We start from the raw sequence: 20,555 nt of genomic DNA on the forward strand, positions 1-20,555 counted from the left end.
TTAATGAAGAAATCACTGCCGTTGAAGTAGTTGTAAGTTAAATTATATATGTTTCTTACTTTCAATTTCAACTTATTAATATATTCACATGTAACAATTTTACTAATTCATACATTTCTTTTCATCTATTACGTTATTTATAGACTGCATCAATGAGACGCGTTATTAAAAAACAACCAATTACGCGAAAAATTTCCTGGAATTTTGGAGAATGGTACCCAAGGCAAGAAGTCCTTAAGAGCGTTAGAGAATGTGACAGCAGCACTTTTTGGTATGGTATATTGTACATAATTAACTTTAGCGTATACAATAACATACTTTTGTATTTACAGATGCTTTAAGTACAGATGGTAAGCCGGAACAAGTGATCGAGTCGAGTCTGGAAATCTCTTCAAGGTGTTAGTAACAATTTCCAGAAAAATATTCATCTATATAAGTATGTTATATTTTTTTATGTAAATATTAATATTTTAGACGGATTCGAATAGCAAAGAAAGGACAAAGGCAAACATTTTTTTATTTTTAATTTATTGAAATTTGGCTGACCATACAATGCTGTTTCGAGTACTGCCAAGTACTCTTCATCAGTGGTCTTTGGAAATAATCGAATTTTATTTAATTAGTTTATAGTCCGAATATAATTTCTTCGGACTGCAAGTGCCAGGCTTAGAACTCATGCCTGTCAAATTAGAAGCGATGACTAATCGTGTCTGAACAAATTATATACGGACTATAAACTAATTAAATAAAATTCGATTATTTCCAAAAAATTTTTGTCTTTGTCTTTCTTTGCTATTCGAATCGGTCTAACTTTTAAATAGTTTCTTTCGTCATAAAAAGACACGCCATTATCGGCAAGAAAAAATTTACCTTAAAATTAATTTTTATAAATACAAATAATCAAATAATATACCATCTTCTTTTTAGTAAAGAATTATGATTAATTAATAACTATATAAACTCTAAATAAATTTTATTGTAAGAAATAATCAAATTAAATATTTAATAATTAAATAAATTCAGTAGGAAAACAAAAATTGCATTTAATTAATTGTTGTAAGTTATTCTCTAATAAAAAATTTCTTACAGTTTGTCCAGTTAGCTTACAATATCAATCAAGACTAATTTAAATTTTGATTTGATTTTTTCATTCAATTATAATTTACTTATTAAAAACACTTAAAAAACAATTATTCATATTTTTAATATTATAAACTTTGCCAAATTCATTTTAATGACCAATAAATATGGACTAATGAAACTCTAAACAATTATATGTACTGCATTTAAATAATTCAGTAATTAATAAATTTAAAAAATCAAAAAAATCAAAAAAGTTTATTAGTTTACAGTAAAAAAAAAAAATTCATATTGAAAAGAAAAAAAAGTAAGCTTAAAAAAAATTGTTTTAGTTGAAAAATTACTTTTATTCTTAATACATTTATATATATAATTCTTCTGTACGTGTGTTGACAGTGAACTCCTCCTAAACGGCTGAACCGATTTTAATGAAATTTTTTATGTGTGTTCAAGTGGATTCAAGGAAGGTTTAGATTCACAATTTGGCCCACTGGATAATGTCTTTTTAATCAATTTTTTATTTTTTGGTATCCATATACATTTATATTAAAAATTTAAAATTTATTCATGCTTACTTTGATTTGTTTAAAAACTTTAAAATCTCTAAAATGAATTGTAAAACTGACGTTGCATAGCTTAAGTGCATTTAAATTCCGCAGCATAATTATAGGTGAGCCAATTTTTAATCTTAAGTTATGTGGTGGTATTCCTGGTAAATCCAGCGAATTCAAAAATTCAACACACAAAAAAGAAGAATTATATATATAAAGATATAAATATCGTACAAAAAACAATGCCACGTCTTCGTGGACGAGGAGGAAATATTGGTCGACGGACTCGGAATTCACAATTACTCCAGAACCGTCGGTTAAATAGATCGGCAGAAAACAATGAAGATGTAAGAAACCAGGATACAATTACACGTGCTAATGAAAGTCAAGAGCAACGCAACGAACGCCAGGAAAATTAATTCCAAGGGGAAACAACGTTCGCCGGGTCAGCTAGTATAAATATGTATATATTTAAATAAATATTAAATAAAACATTTTTTGATAATATAAACTAAAGTAATATCATACAATATGTCTAATATATAATATTTGTATTAAAATCTAGAATATTTTTTAATTAATTATTTTGTATTTTAATTGAAATTTTATTTCGTTTATTTAAATTTAAATTGTTTTTTTTTTAAGATAAAATAATTCAAAATTTAAAAGAAATACCTTTAGATAAGAATTGAACTTTGTTTGAGGCGATTTAGCTTCCGAATCATTTCACAAATCGATGGAACTACAGAGTAACCGATGACGAATCAACTAACTAATTATATTGATAAATGTTTTTTTTTATTGTTTTATAGTTAAAAAAAACCTAATTGCAATACTTTTTTTTAAATAATGAAAATACGCATCAGATATGAAAGTAGATAAAATATTGAATTAGTGTTTTAATGGAAGTACTATAAAAAGTAGTACTGGTAGTAGTAGTGATTTCATTTCTATATACAAATATAGACCACTTTAAAACATCTCAAAATAACTGTTTAAAAACATAATTAATTTTTAATAATATAATTAATTTGATTAATATATTATAAGGATCTGATAAAATGTACACTATGTTTAATAAAAAAAACTTATGCCTCTTCTGTATGTTTTTACAGAAATCTTTTCTAATATTCCTTGTTTTTAGTGCGGTTAGTAAGCACTTTTTTATTTTCTATTCTGTTTTTTTATTTTGTTTTACTTTATTTTAAAGTTTCTTAGTACATTTAACTCTCATTCGTTTTATAGTAAAAATGCGTTAAGTTGAGCACTAACTATATGTGCGAGCTAAGTGAAGTGGTTTACTTCTTAACTAATATGAATTCACTTTAGAATGATAATTGATTCTAAATATCATATATACAAATAAGTATTATTCTATTTTCTAGGATAACATTTACTGTCTACACCAGGGCTGTCAAGACCAGATGAAATCGCGGGCCAATACAATTGACTGTACACATTGGAGGGCCGCAGAAACAATAACATATATTCATAGTTGTTTTCGACAAAAATAAAAATACGGTTATAATTAGTATTTAAGATTTATTAATTTATCAATTTATATTCATATATTTGGTACATATACCATGCAAATAATATAATGTAGTTTTACACCAAAAGAAAATTAGCACAATTATGGTAGATTATAAAAGTCGTGAGCCGCTGTCCGTGGTTTGGGCAGCCCGGATCTACACAACAAAGAATTTTTACTGGCTAGTGTGAATTTTGATCAATTTAAACTATTTTTTAAACTTTTAAAATTATCTAATTAAAATTAGTTCAGCTTAGAAGAATTAATATGAAGAAAGGATGTTTTGTCGATACTCGCTTATACTTTAAATAAAAAAGGGTTTTTACATTGAAAGTAATTTATATTGCAAGATTTTCCCGAAGAAATGAAGTGCAGCCCAAGGAAAAAATGAAGTTCTTAGCTGTTACCAAGTCTATGAGATCATAATTTACAATAACACAATTTTTCATTCAATACAATATCTGACCCTAATCTAGATAAACAAATTAGTTCCATGTCCATGTGTAACCTTATTTCAGCACTCCATCGTGATTATAGTATAATTATTTAGTCCCGGTTGATTTATCCTACAACATTTATTATTTATTTATAAATAATTACGAACTTCGGCTAATAAATTCTTACTCAGAAAATGTATTTACAGTTGCCATTTGATTAATAGACCCATGTTTTTATTATATCTTTTATGCTATATTTATAGTACTTTTTCCGAAATATATCGTTTGTTTTTCTTATAAAATCTTATTTTTCTTAGAAAATAGAATATTTCAAATAAATAAATAACCAATTTGCTTTAAATTAACATCTTTTTATTTATTTTTTCCTTTTCTTTAGAATTAATAAACAGTTGTTAATTAAATGAAGTATTTATTTTCATTAAATTGAAAAATATATCCAAGTCAAAGTGATATAAACAATTCTTTTGAAAATAGTCATACGACTTTAAGGAGACTATACTCGCATTTGTACGAAATACCAAACAATAGTTTAATTAGTTTAATTTAAATTAAGAAACTTAAACAAACTAACTAAATATATGACTATATTTAAATATTATGTCACCATGAGATATTGTTATAAATTTTAGACTTAGCGCAGTCTAGTCTAATTTACTAAAGGAAGCGATTAAAAGTATGTATATATAAAATTAGAACATTTTAGACAATGTACTATGTTAGTGAACTAATTTTAGATTTATCTATATTATTATAAACTAAAACTGTAAATGTGAAAATGTACTATCTTAGTGAACTAATTTTAGATTTATCTATATTATTGTAAACCGAAACTCAATACTATTAAAACATCAAGAATTCATTATGAATTTTGACCAATCCAAAACTGGTACACCAATCATTTGATATCAATATTAGATAAGTATATTTTCTTCTCTAATTTTATCTATAAATTTTGTCTACTCTATTTTATCATCTATACATTTGTGAATAAATAATATACGTAAATTATGAATATTAAAATATTTTATAAATATCATAAAATTGGATGTTAGTACACTATAAATTAGTTATCTATATATTACTATCAATATTATTACCTATATATATTACCTATTTATTATTATCTATATAAAAAAGTTACATTTGTTAGTATATAATATAAATAAATTGTGACTATATATGTGTTTTATAAATATCATAAAGTTAGATATAATTTCTCTATATATTAATTATCTAACAAAATTAAAAACTAAGCGAAAAAATAGATAAAAACTGATACATTCTAACTCATATTTAAAAAAAAGTGATAAAAGTAACTGAAATTTCGGTGCCAAAGGCAGTTTACTTTTCAAAGTAAACTGTGAAAAAGCATCAAGATTTTATTAGCATAAAGTTTAATTTTGACATGAACTGTTTTCTAGTATAAACAATTTCAAAATATTTAACTTTAGATACGATTATCTACGTATAGTTGTTGAGAACTTACACAAATATTTATGTGTTCTTAAAAGAAACTCAAATTAAGAGGAAAGTTAGTTTTATATTAAACCTGGTCCAAATTGTATAAAAAACGTAACAGTAAACTGCTTCAACTAATGCAAAACCTGGTCAGCACTACGTTGTCGATGCTGACGGATCAGTATGTACTAGGAAAATACATTATGAAACTGGGTACACCCTACAATAACTTTTGTCGTAGAAATGGTTCTGCAAAGGAATAGGAAACTGTACTCCACCTCATACGTCAAAGCCCATCTAGGAAAAGCTAGGAGACAATTAAAAATAATTGGACCTCCTTTTGACCAACATTATAGGCTTAAGAAATTTGTTCCCTTTGACTTGAATGAAAAATAGTAACGCAGTACACAGTAGTCACTCCAGCGCTATTGATGCGCGATTAATGCGCTCTAAAGATATTGTAAAGTACAGCGCTCTTCTTGCAAAAAGTGCATATTTTTACAATTCAATATAATTGAAAGTAAGTGTTTAGCTGTCGATATGGACCTTGTTGTACAGATAATCATATGACGAAAGGCAATCTACATATAATACAGAGAATCATATCAGAATTGTCAAATTCATACATTTACGAAAACAGTGAAAGTAATAATTTATTATGTTTTTTTGTGCCTTAATTTAAAAGGTAATTATTTTTGTTGTATGAATATCTAACATCTATATCTAACATATATTACTAAGAACGTTTCGACTGATAAATCTGGATTTAATCTAGATTTACTCCCGGTCTGCCAAATTTTATTGCCAAATCGAACATTTTTAGTGTATTCTAACATTTTTGGAATTGTATTAGTAGGCAGTTGCATTTTTCATAAATAAATATGTCGTTTCAAATCACACTTTATTTATCAAGTTACATAAAACAGCTGTTAATTTCTGGGTAATCCTGCTACTCTGCCAAAATTTCTAGAGTATTATAATTTAATCTCGAGTGTTATACATTTCGCTCGAGATTTACCAATCGGAAATGCAAATTGCACTAAAAGTAAATCTTGTTTGAAAATGATAACCTAGATTCACCACTCGAAACTAGATTAGGGTTTGTAGCAGAATCAACTATGGGCGCGGTGCTCCGCTCCGTTCGGAGCCGATACCTTGTATATTTCTTATCTGATCTTATCTTCACTGCTCGAAAACAACATAAGTAACACTATCTTGAATAACGTTACGACGCCTAGAACCGAATATAAACCGAACTTTCTCTCTCTCTCCTAATCTATATTTTTTATTTATTTATCTTGACAAAAGCAATAATTTTTCATTTGATATTTTATTTCAAAAAAGAACTAAAAGCGCTTTATATCAGCACTTTTAGTAAACGTCAAAATGTCAAAATCTGAAGCACTTTTAGAGCGCTCCGCGCATTACTAGAACGGAGTGCTTGGTATATTGAGTAATTAAAGTAAAAAAGCTCTACAAAGAAGCAGATTGGCAAATGGAGCAAATTAATAGTGTTAAGCAGCTCAAAAGATTCAGATTTACTAGTGTCAGCAACTTTGTTTGAATGTAAATTATAATAAAAAAAATTACCATTCATTTATATTAATTATTCGTTTATAAAAATATTATTTACCAAAAAAAATGAAATGACTCAGCTGGTCACGAGCATAGTTGTTTTATCTAACTAGTGGCGGAGCTAGATCAACTCTGGACGTCGGCGACATCAGAATTGCGAAGCCCCCTTTATAACCTAGTTGTAAAAGTAAGTAAGCTACATTTACTAATACGACAAAGCATGATTGAAACTTTTATTGCTAAACAAATTAAAATAAACACAAATTAAAATAAATGAATTTTCCTACTTTTAGCCTCACTCAATTTGTTTTAAATTATATCATAATTTGCAGCTGCTATTTTCGCTTCAGTTTATAGAATTTCCAATGGAGATAGTCTCTCTTGGATCATCATACTTTTCTAGTATGTTTTAATCAATTTTAACTTTGAGAAGCTTCTTTCCGTCGAAGCTATACTGACTGGAACTGTGAACATAAATCTGGTTACTATATAAACATTCGAAAATACTTCGAATATGGTAAATGCCATTATCAAACCAAATTGTTCAAAATATTTATTAAGTGCTTAGAAACCACAGTCGGTAACTTTTTGCGAGGCCACTGTGAGCGCGAGGCCATCGGCGGTCGAACATCGCTGACGCCTAGCGCCACTGTATCTAACAGATGTGCATGTTTAATTGCATTTATTCATTTCAATTCAATATGTTAGTTCAATCAAATGTGTAACAAAACCAACTGAATTAATAATATGTACCAAGTAGCACCAATTATGAATAAATATCATAAATAACAATAATTAAATAATAAATATTGTTTAATCGTTTTCACACCCAAGGTTTTCAAATTTGTTTCAATATGTCAAAGTTGTTTTTTCCACGAAGGGAGCATACTTAATTTGTTATTAACCGCAACAAATGTAAATGAAGCAAAATTAAATATAAAAAAAATGTAATGGAGAGCATAACGAATTCCTGTGTGGAATTCAACATTTCGGTTAAAATAAACAATTACGTAATGCAACATCGCCTACTGACAAATGCGTATCTCATATAAATATTTACTCGTACATATCGTATATATGTTTTCATACAGTTTTTAGTTATTCCAGTCAATGCCTAACAATGAACACTCCAAGCGAACTTAAGTGAAACGCAAAAGTTCATTTGCTTTTGCACCACTTAAACTAAAGCATACATTTTCCATATTTTAGTTTGTAGAGAGATACGAGCACATACATACATCTATCTACACACTTATCTCCATACATAGTGTCACACTATTCTATATGAACGTATCTACATTCATGTTTTTGCGCTATAATAGAACTCGCCGACAAGCTGTGTGAGCCCCACAGCCCACTTCTGTCAACCGCTGACAATAATCACACAAAAGTCAATGTGCGAGTGGAGTTCAATGGTGTTTATATGCCGCAAAACACCGGCAATGTCATGTGGCAGTAACCACGCTATGGGCGAGTGAAGGAGGACAATCCCACACCGATTGCTTTATCCATTGAAGGCATTTTATATTCGAGTTAAATGGCCTGTAATTCGAACTATTATCGATTAATAAATTACCACCCCCAGAGCTCAAGCCCACAAAACCACAATATTACAAAACCAGAGAAGTATCTGCCCCAGCAAGTGTACAAGGCAACTTTTGCTTTTGCTGGTGTACTCGTAACTGTTGAGCTGAGATACGTACGCAGCTAATATTGTCAGTTATTGATTGTATTGTTTACAACCTCAGCCACCTGTCAAACAAATTATTATTTTTTGTTATTATTTTTTTTTTTTTAGTTTGTTTTGTGGTATATTATGAAGTCTTAACATTGATAGTGTAGTTCGCAGATACATAATTTTTTAGTACAAAACACTAAGCATTTTCTAAATTAAAATCTATTACAATGCTAACCTTCAACATGCAATTTCAAATATTTGCATTAAAATTTTAAATTTTTTTTAATTTTTTTCAAATTTTTTTTAATTCTTTTTTAATTTTCGTTAATTTTTTTTTTAATATTTTTTTTTTCAAATTTTATTATTTTAAAATTATATTAAAAATGAAATTTAAACATATGCCCCATTTATATACAAAAGTCTATAAGTACATACAATATTTTACAGAAATAGCAAATTTAATTTAATTTTGCAAATTGCTGGAATGTGATTGATTGCTTGAATTAGCCTTTCTGTGCTGAATTGTTTATTCATTTAAAGATAATTAAATGCGTTCAAAATAAATTTGTATAATAAAGTTGAAAGTAACGACTACACGACACATAAATATACCTAAATATACATTTATATATATACGTGAATATTATGAATATATCTATATGAATATATTTAATTTTTATTAAATTGAACTTTGTATGAGAGACGAAAAAATCACAGGTCAGCGTTAAGAATTTTATAGTCCAAATATTGTTTATAATGTAAGATAAAGGCCACAAGTAAATGATATGTTAATAGTTCCATAAAAAAAAATTTAACACTTAAAATAAAAAAAATATATTATTCTCGGCATAATGCACTAAAGTAATTAAGGCAGACATTGAAAATGGCTTCAAGTACAAATAAAATAAATCAAATTTGTCAAAAGCTGAACTGAATTGAAAATAATAAATTAATTAAGTGTTTTTGTTTATGCGTAATAGATAAAATCTAAAAAAAAATAGAAAATTTACATTTCAACGAAGTTAATATGTACTTACATTTATATTTACACATACACACATTCATTATTACAAAAATCATTAAAGCAAAAACAACAGTAGAAGTAGTAGTAATGATAATTAAAAAGAATTAAAAAAGAATGTATTCTTGAAATGTAACTGAACATACTTTTATTAGATCCCTTAGAACTTAGTAGGGACCCTTAAACCTTTTTACAGACCTTTTAAGGTGACATAGACTTAGAACACATGTGACATAATTTTATTAGATCCCTTAGAACTTAGTAGGGACCTTATTAGGTCCGTCCCTTCAGCCTTTCTAGAGATCTTTTCAGGTCACATAGACTAAGAGCACATGGGTAGATCATTTCTGCTAGCTAATTTTTAGTTTTAGTTAATTTTAATGTAGCAAATTAGTAGCTAATGGAAACTTTAATTAGTGTACCACTATTTCTTAACATAATTTTACTTAATTTCTATTACCCAGATTAATTTTTCGGTAGAGAAGTCTCAATTGGAGTACTACCATTTTAAATCGCCGTAATTTCTAATTGTCAAGCTTGATCTTAATTGAGAGTTTTCACTAAGAAAGAAACCGCACTAAAAAAGTGAGAAACCACTGTTTCTAGTCGCTATTTTAGTTTTTTAAAGAAAATTTCAATTGAAGTGCAACCATTTATAAAAGCCAGTGTAGGTCATTTAAGTAGCCAGTTTGGGTCATTTCTAACTTAATTCCCCACTGGTGTAGTCGGGTAGGGTAGGATTATTAGTATTTTTAGTATCCAGTTCGCTTACTTTCTAGTATCCATTTCTACACAATTCATTTAACTTATAAGTTACCAATATTGGATATAGTAAACAATCTAGCCCACTCGATGAGTTTACCTTAGTAATCATAATAACGATCGGTAAGGATCCGTGGTCAAGTTTTTTTTTGTCTTATATAAAACAACGATTTATAACAAATAATCTAGATATTAGTTTTAAATGCAAATGAGTTATCATTATTTATATTCAATTTTTAATGTATAAAATTATAAACTATATATTATATGCATATGCTCTTATTTTCCTTATGTGAAGCAACCCCTTTTATCGGTACGTCTTTGGTATTATGTTCTTCAGAGCTGTATCGCAAAACAAATTATAATGCATATAATATAATTAATATATTATATATTTTAAAATATTATTATATACAAACCCAAACTGTGATTATTGGAATTCTAGGAATTCTACTAACTCTAGTACCCATCAAAACTTTCAAATCTGTTCATGTACAGAGAGTAATAACGAGTAATAACTGCAAAAACATTAATGTCACAAAATGTTCACTGCACAAATGCCATCAGTATTATTTTTAGTTGATTACAGAGCATCAAGTGTACTCCAAATATAGGTCATTTCAGACCAAAACTAAGCACGAAAGTCACGCGAGGTAATTGTTGATTTCCTTGACCGAGCCCAAAAACACAGCAAAAAATAATTTTAAACATGTACGAATATTTGATTCTTATCACATTTTTAAAGTTTAACCAAGCATTCAGATTCTTCTACGCATTGGCTTATATTTAAATTTATATATATAATAAGTACATTCATATATATTATGTATGTATAGATGCAAATTAAATTTGAGTCCCATGTTATGCAAATTTCACAATCATATTAGATTACATTTTTATTTTGTTTTCATTTTTTTATTTCTATGGAATTAGTTTTGATTCATAATATATTACTTTTATATTTTTTACTTAATACTGATATTAATATGATATATTATATTGCTGTAACTTCATTTATTGAAATATTGATTTAGATATCCTACGTATTTCAATATAATATCAATAATGCGTTTTAAAGTAAAAACCCCACCTGTCAGGGTCTATTAAAAATTATCACGACGAACTGAAACCTAATCCACAGAGAACTTACATATATTTATCTAGGACAAGAATTTCAATGTTGGATAGTTACCTGTGGGACATATGAACCTACACTCTCAACACATAAATATGGGTTCGCATGATATTAAAAAATCTACATCTATGTCTCAAAAGAGAAAAGATACATTCTTTGTAACTGTCGGGTTTTGGTAAAGGCCAAGTGAGAATTACTATGGTTTTAGTTTCTGATAGCCTTTAATATTGAGAACCCCTCGAGAAAGATTTTCATTCGAGAAACTCATATTTCTAACAATATAAAACGATTTTTATTAATATTCAATTTAATTTATGACTGCTTAATAGACAATATACATATGTACTTAAACTATGGAGCATAGGATTTGGACTCAATTCTAGCTATTGTGAGCTATAATACTATGCTTTAAAAAAACAAATTTTTAAACAATTATTTTTATTTAATAGTGCTTCAAGCTCTATGCAAATATGCTAGGACTATGGAACACAGGATTTTTACTTAAGTCTGGCTAAGGTGTGAGGTGGTTGGTTGGTTGGAGTGGCGGCCTTGTTTACCAAGAAAGGTGTGGGGTGACAACACTCTAAAAAACAAAATTATTAAAAATTGCTTTAGCTTAGGAATAGTGCTTCAAGTTATACACATATGTACTAAAACTATGGAAAACAGGATTTGGACTTAAATCTCGCTATAATTTGATATAAAACCATGCTTAAAAAAAACAGATTTCTAAGAAGATGTTTTAACTCAGGAATAGAGCTTCAGACACTTTTTTAAATCTTAAGTGTTAATACTACAAAATCTACACAGAGAATTAACTCTACTTGATGTCGCTTTGGATCAACTGATCAATCCATGACTTGCAGCCAACTCACCTAACTTCATAAAATTTTTAATAATTCTGTTATTAACTAATACAGTTTTTTGTTTTTTGCAGTAAATAATATTAAGCAAAAATAACTAATTTTAAAATTTATTTAGTTATTTAATGTGCTTTACTAATAAATTTAATCAAATATCTATTTTTAAAATATTAATCACTTAACTTCCTTGCAGTTATTAACACATTTTATGATCTACGTCGGTCTATTCATCTTGCAAAATATACCAGTTAGCACTAACCCGTTTTTTTTCAATGTTTAGTTTTTATTTTAAAATAATAACTTGAAGTATAAATAAGAGAAATATTAAATAAATATTTGGATGAAAAGAAGTAGAGGTAATACAATAATACACAACCAATATTCCCGGATATCTTTGACTACCTACCATACACGTATGTGGATACAACTAAGTAGAGAATTAATCTTTATTAATTAATTTTTTACTTTATTTTTTTTCCAATGATAAATGTTTTAGAATGTTAAACCGAATAGTTGTCAGTGCAGTTATGCAAACAGAATGGAATGCTTAACAGACTACTTTGCATATAAGTTATGATGGTAAAAAAAAAGAAATATCTTAAAAATAGAACTAAGCTTACCTCACTTCAGAAGAGATGATACCAAGAAAAGCAATTAAAGGTAGTCCAGTTTTTGTAGAAAGCAACAAAATTTGTCTTCACTCTCTGTTATGTCTTCTAATTTCAACGCGTATTAGCACTTCAAAAACACCTCATGTGATGACACAGAAATCTGTTCAAGGTTTCAAATTCTTTCTTCGATGAGTCTCAATCTAAACAAATTCTGGTTTCCGCTGATATTGCTGATATATGCTATAAGTCACTTATTCTTTTATTTTTTGTTTATTTTGCCTTTGTTTAAATTTTTTTGTGCTATTTTTTTTGAAATTATTTATTATGCAAATTAGTTCTTTGTTTTATTTTTATTTCTATAATATTTCTATTCCTTGCCTCCTCCCATCAAAGAGGTAGACTTCTTGAGAACCCAGTGGGGTGGGACGTGGTGCTTCGCGCAAATTAAGTATAACACTGATAACGTAATGAGACTTCAAGTTGGACTTTGCAATGCAATTCGCCAACTGTTTGTTATTTTTAAATACAATATTTTGAAATATTATTATTATTGTTTTTATTTTTGTTGTTGTTTTTGTTATTGTTATTGTTATTGTATTTCATTTACAAATTCTTAAGATTTTGTAATAAATTTTTTTAATTATTTTAATTTAATTCAACTGACGTATTTGCAGTTCAAAGGAACACAAGCACAAAAAAGCCACTTATTTATTTACAATAATATTTCAAATGAATTAATTTTACTTAGTCAAAAATAAAAATAATTTTTTATTTAAATTAACTTTATCATTCAAATCAACCAATATTTTCGATAAATGCGAAATACTTTCTTGACTTGGGAAATTTCTTCATTAATTTGAAACAAATCTTATCAAACTTCCTGATATAACAATAGTACTCTATTTTTTTCTTTGTGCTCTATTTTTTTTTTGTGTAAGTTTTTTATTTTATTTTAATTTTATTTGTTTATAAATTTTCAGCAAGTTTTTTCATTTGTTTTTTTTTTGTTTTTGTTTTTGTTTTTTATATCAAAAAACAAAAACTACACAAAACTTCAGCAACCTTCAGAAGCCAATGTGAATTCCGTGTCAGCAGATTGAGCAACAACAAAATTTATAGCAGAGCTCACGCGTTCATACAAAAACCCAGAAAATGCTTTTATTCGTGGGGGCCTGTTGTATTTATCGCTCGATCGTATTTGTTGTTGTAGTTGTTCTTGTTGTTGTTGTTGCTGTTGTTGTAGAGTAAATCTCGAACACACGCCACATCAACTAATTTATGAATAGTAAATCGATTCGATTGAATGCCAATACAGTAGCAAGCTCAACCCAAAAGTACGACTATCAAAGTCTAAGCATAAACACAAACTATTCGCACCAGCAAACTAGACACCAGCAGCACCGCGCTAGATAACATTTTTCTATTTACGCTAACTTCGCTGGAACAGCTGTTAAAGCTATAAAAGCTGTTAAAGCTTCCATTAATAAACAATGGCTACTGAATAACTTTATGACAGCAGCAGCCACTTGAAGTATGTGTACACCCTACAAACGCAGCATATGAAGGAATGATATTTTAACTGATTAACAGGTAATTATCATTTTGCTGGGTATTAAAACGTTTTATTATTTAAGTATAAGATGTTTCATTACTTAGACGTTTTATTATTATAATATAATATTAAAATAAATAAAACTCTAATTTTAATTTTTAATTTAAACAAAATCAAACCGTTTATTGATTTAATAAAAATATTTACTTTCAATCGTTGAGTGTTCGAATTCAAGTGATCCAGTTTTTAAATATAACATTGTTTTCGATTTAGCGTTTATAGCCATATAGCGTTTTCGATTGGTAAATCTGAATTTAATCTTGATATACAATCGAGCTGTTAGGTTCGTTTTTAATATTTTAGTAGTTGTGTAGTAGACATTGATAGTTTTCATAAATAATAATATCGAATCAAATCTCATTATATTTGTCAAGTCATATACAATAGATATTAATTTCAAGCTAATCTTGATATTCTAGCAAAATATCTAAAATATTTTAAATTAATCATGAGTGCTACACATTTCGAATTACCAATCGAAAATGAAAATTACACTAATGGCGTTTTTGATTGGTAAATTGGCGGTAACTGTTTTAATGGAGATTCACTTTTAGTGCAATTTTAATTTTCGATTAAGAATTCTGTATAACCTTCGAGATTAATATATAACACTTGAGTTTAATATATAACACTCTATACATTTTGCCCATGTAGTAAGATTAGTAGTAAGAAATTAATAGCTGCTTTATATGATTTTAAATATAAAAAAGTGTTTTTTGTTTCCATATATGCCCAATTTGTTTGTTTATGTATTTGACAGTCGTTTTGTATACCAACACAGACAAATAAGTTAGTGTGAACATTTTTAGTTTTAAAACTGTTCGATTGGGGAATAGAGTTCGACAGATCTAGAGTGAACCTAGATTAAATACAAATTAACCAATCGAAAACGCCATAAAAATAAACCGCGATTGAAAAAGTTATCTCAGATTTATCAAACGAAAACGTCAAAAGTCAAAAATATAGCAGTACGAAAATTAACTCACAAACAGTATTGTGTTAATAAATTTTTGACCAATAACCCACAGAATCGTAACTAAAATGCTCTTATAATATAATTTCTAAACATCTGAAAATGTGTGGCGAGCTCAGATTTATGCCAAAAGAGTATAATGTACTTAAAAATATGGGAAAAGTTCACTAACTTTTTCGCATTTTAGTCAAATAATTATCATAAAAATTTACAGCAATTTTATTTATATACACAAAAATATATAAACAAATATATACATATGTAAAAAGTAGTGGCGTTATTGGTTTTATTTTCAAGATCTTTATTTACCTTTATTTACTTTTAACGCAGCCTTTGATCAAATTCTAAAACTAGTTTCAAAGATTATGGAATGTAAAGTTAATATAAAATTTAAACTTAAATATTAAATTAAAATTATTTTTGTATTAAAAATATTTGCATAGTTTTAATTATCGGTAGATTATATTGCTAATAAGTAACCCCCTTATTCCTCCCTAAATACGACGATAGCATTTCTAGCAACATTGGTTGCTTGTGATTGTTCTATTTGTCAAATATCCTCAATGCCACAATATTAACAGTATTGATTGTTTCGATAAATGGGATCATTGGATTTAAAATGAAATCCTAAATTTTTGTTATTAATTTTTATTATATATTACTAATAATAACAAACATATTACTGTTGTATTAAATTATATTGTGTTAGTATTAAAATTCATATTTTAAAATTCATTTTTAATTAATTCAAATAATCAAAAGTCAAATAAAACATATAATAATAAATCCTTAAAGCATTGTGATAAAACCATTCATACAAAATTATTATGTTTCCTGCCGCATATCATAATTCTTGGTGTGTAGCATATTTAAGAAACAGACACGACTTACAATTTTAATTTGTTTACCTTTTTCATCTAACGCTTCTCCAGCATTTGCTAGAAAACTTTGCTGGAGAGCTGCACACAGGAGCTTTTGGAATTATCATATTTTATTAAAAATCAAATCATAATGAAAAGCTTACCATAAAAAAAATTTATGAGCAACAATAAAATTAAATTTGCATGAAAAAAGCTTTAAGTCATTCAAGAACTTAAGCTACCACTGCATAGTTTAAGGTGACCAAATGACAAAATTTTTATTTATTTACAAACAATTATTATTAAATTTTTATTGATTTCATAATTGTTGAAAACATTAATATTGATTATTTTGGTTTTATATACATTACAAATTTACAAATATCATCAAAATAATAATATGTTTTGTTATTTTAAATAAATATATAATTATGTTAAATAAAAGTACCAGATATAATCGATAACCCATTTTATAACCCATTTTATTTTACCAATTTAACTAACACCGTGTTACTAAGTTATCGAGCAATGTATAAATACCGGTTTTAAGAAATAAATAAAAACCTATTTATTTAAAAAAATAAAATACTTAAATGAAACGACAAACCGAATCGGTTGTGAGAGGTTATATCTGACTTTTACTATGAATGAACTGAACCATGACCAGAACTACTATGCGTTTTTATGAAGAACAGGAAAAACCGAAAAATAGTTCCAAACATCTTCACACTACTTAACCGAACCATTTTATGAATAATCTTTTTCTGTATAATCAATTATATTTACTCCATTATGTTATAAATTTGCAATACGTGGATATACTGTAGCTTACCTCTCCAGGTATCATGATTTGGAGTTTTGTGTAAATCTATTCAACTACAATATCTCAAAAACTCAGCAATACTGATATATAGCAAAGTAAAAAAATTTGTTCAAAATATCTTTTTTTACTAAAATCTGTTAATAAAAATTATTATGAGAGCACTACCACAATTACCTACACTAACAACTATATAAGAAAAATTTTGATTATTATAACTACTTTCTAAAGACAAATTTTAAATATCAATTCTATGATATCTCTTTGCATGTATTGATTATTAGAGTATCAACACTGAGATTAATAACGACCTTATATGTAATTTATATATGAAACCCAAGACATAAGAACTTAAATATTTGAAAATTTATTATAAGTACATATACCATATAGTATAATATATGGTATATAGTCAATCTAAATTTTAAACCAACTGCAAACAATTTTCTGAAGAAATGAATAATAACATCTGAGTTTCTCGACACAGAACTGACCTTTGTCGTAAGCATAGTTAATATTCAGGTTTTCACCAATTTGTAGACATTTACTACAGTCTTAAAACCATTGATACTATCACTGTAATTTAAAAATCACAAAAGGAATAGTCATAACAAAGGTTTAAATGAAATAGTCACACCCTCGGTAATACCCTGAGTAAAAATATCATAATATAATAAAAGTGTCTCCTAGTTATTTATCAGAGTTTAGGGCGAAGGACCTAGTAGTTTAGGTCCTTATTCTAAGTTAATTTTAAAATAATTTTATTGTTAACTTACAAATAATAAATACTTATCTTAGTATTAGTAAGAATATCACCTCTAATGGTGATATGTATCACCATTCGATGTCGCTGATTGGAATCATTTTGATAATATTAGACTGATGAGTTATTTCAGCGCTACTCTATTGTTGGAAATACCCAAATCATTAATTGGTATTTGTTGAGCTCTTAAGGCGACCTTAAAGTCGAGCTATAATGCAGATACATGAGATTTTATTAAGAAATTTTCTATGATGAAAATATTTTCTATAAAGTTTATTATCAGTTTTACCCTTCAATATGTTATATATTTACAATAGTTTTTGTGACAATTAATGATTGACTAATATTTTCCTCACCTCCTTTTAAATTCACTTTGATATCAAACAAAAAAAAATTCAAAATATTGCATAAACTAACGCATATAAAATTATGTATATATATATATGTATATATCAACTTTATAGTGTTTTAATAAATTACATTCATACATACGGGTTCATATATATATATATACATACATATCTCGCATTTAATAGTTTCGCATTCGATTTGAGGTCCAGTATTGTTGTTTTGCTTTAAATACAAACTAAAATAAACATAAAATTGTTTACCACTGATAAGAAGTGCAATAAACTGTTTACTTTTTATAATTATTCCATTGATAATAAATAATTAATAGAAATTAAATCCTTTGTTTTAAATGCAAATATAAATGCAAATATATGTTCCAAAAATTAATTCTCACACATTTGCATAATTTAATTCACCTTGTTTAGTTAGATGTTGTATTTGCTATTACTCATTTTTCAGAAAAAAAACAATTTTTTTTTAAATTAAAAATACATAATTAAATTATTTTTATGCAATATAATTGTGTTTTTACGACCTCTTGAGAATTGGATTTTACTTTGCAGAACTAAAAAGTCAAGTTAACTCTGGATTGTCGGTATTTCAACTATCTTCACTATAAAATTTTCAAACAGATATATTATTTACTTACTTATTTTTTATTATTATTTAAATAAATACTCATGTGATATACTCAATGTGTGTGAATTACATTCCAATAATATATGTATCTCTACATTACCTTTCTTTATTTTGGCAGTCAGTCACAGTGGATCAACTACTTGAAACGAGACTTTAACTATTTGTTAGTTATGGAACGATTTCGAGATACTTAAAACATATTCGACTAAAAAAATTCGTTCTGTTTATAGGGAAAACTGTCAGCTGATGAAGAAGCGTTCTATGTTCTTCCACCTTATCTTTCATTAGAAGGAACTCTCATGGTAAAAGAGCGTCTACCAAACAACCTGTAGCTAATTATACAACCCACATCCTTAGATATGCTTCTATTAGTGGGCTTTATATATCTCTTGATTTTTCCTCTTAAAAGTCGTCTACATTAACCTAAACATCAAAAGGGTTCCTTCTTTTGACCAGGACCAATCAGTTTCTCCAATGACAGTATTCTGCAGTAATAAATAACAAGTGCACATAAATTATTTCTGCATATGTCTCGTAGAAAAAAAATACTTTTCCTGACTAATTCATCAGATTTATAATTTCCTCTCAATATCATCATGTCCTAGAACCCATATCAACCGTAACCTGAACCAGCGCTAATAAAGTTTTTGAAGATGCTAGGCAATCTTAACTAACCTACCAAAGAGTTCATTGATTTGTGGATCACCTGGCTATCAAAGTACATATTTATAGCAGTTGTGGTTTCAGTGAAGCCAACTTTTTCCTTGATTGCTAAAATCGCCCCTGTATAAAATTTAATTCATAAATTTAAACTCAAAATCCAGATAGATAAAAAGACAAAAAAAAGACATTAATATCGTTAAATCAATTTATTTTACCATGCTAATGATAGAATTAAGTGATTTATATGGTCAATGAAATCTCCATTGCTGCGTTGATAAACTTGATATACCCTTTATTTACAATAATATTAAGAGTACAAATAAATTAATTATTTAAATGACAACTAAGATTTATGTTTTAACTAAGTTTTTAATTATGGATAACCTCAGTTAAGATTGCTCACATTAATAGTACGATAGGTAAAGGTTCAATACAACATCTTCTGCTCTACTACTGTACTGTGTTCCTACTGTGCTCCGCGAAGCACTTCCGATTTCCAGTACACTATAAAGTGATTTTATTACCTTCAGATATTAGGAAGTCCTCAACGACTGACATTCTGGCTTTTAATCGGATGGCGGAATATCTTCTGTTTTAACCTCTTTCAGTTTATTAGTTCTCAAGTGAGATATTTATGTATTCTTTTTAATACAATTGTCAACTAACTTTTTTCAACCCATATCAACTAATATACGTGATTGATACTATACCATTATAGACTTTAATGTCTTAAATATATTAGGAGCTACCTCCGACGAATGACTTGCAATATTTAACTGAATAATTCATTGCAAATTCTCAAAAATACGTTCCAAGCATTCTAAATGGATCAAATTTTATTCAATTTCTATGTTGAAAAGTTGTCGTCTACAAAAATAAAATCGTTAACCGTTAACAGCTGAAAAGAGTGTACATATCAAATACTAATATGTATATCATTACACAACAAACATAGTCTAGAAGATGCTCTAATAACTTATTGACTCGTTCTCGTATATATGTCTCATATGTAAATATATATATATATATAAAGCATTTTTCCTATGAAAACTTTAGAAGACTTGAGTTGAGTCCCTTAATTGCCAATTAAATTTAAAAGATCTTAACAAGAGCTTTGTTGTTATATAACAAGATTGATTATGTTAAGATAT

The 20,555-nt window shown here is 27.4% G+C and overlaps 1 protein-coding gene across 1 annotated transcript in view; it reads left to right on the forward strand.

Annotated features, from left to right (window-relative positions):
- The window catches only part of LOC119676128 (peroxidase-like), a gene marked incomplete at its 3' end in the record, with an annotated part of 95,526 nt that overhangs the window by 43,352 nt on the left and 31,619 nt on the right, over positions 1-20,555 (forward strand). The gene's annotated exons all lie outside the window — the stretch shown is intronic.

Source organism: Teleopsis dalmanni, chromosome 2 (assembly GCF_002237135.1).
Source record: "Teleopsis dalmanni isolate 2A chromosome 2, ASM223713v2, whole genome shotgun sequence".
Taxonomy (NCBI): Eukaryota; Metazoa; Arthropoda; class Insecta; order Diptera; family Diopsidae; genus Teleopsis; species Teleopsis dalmanni.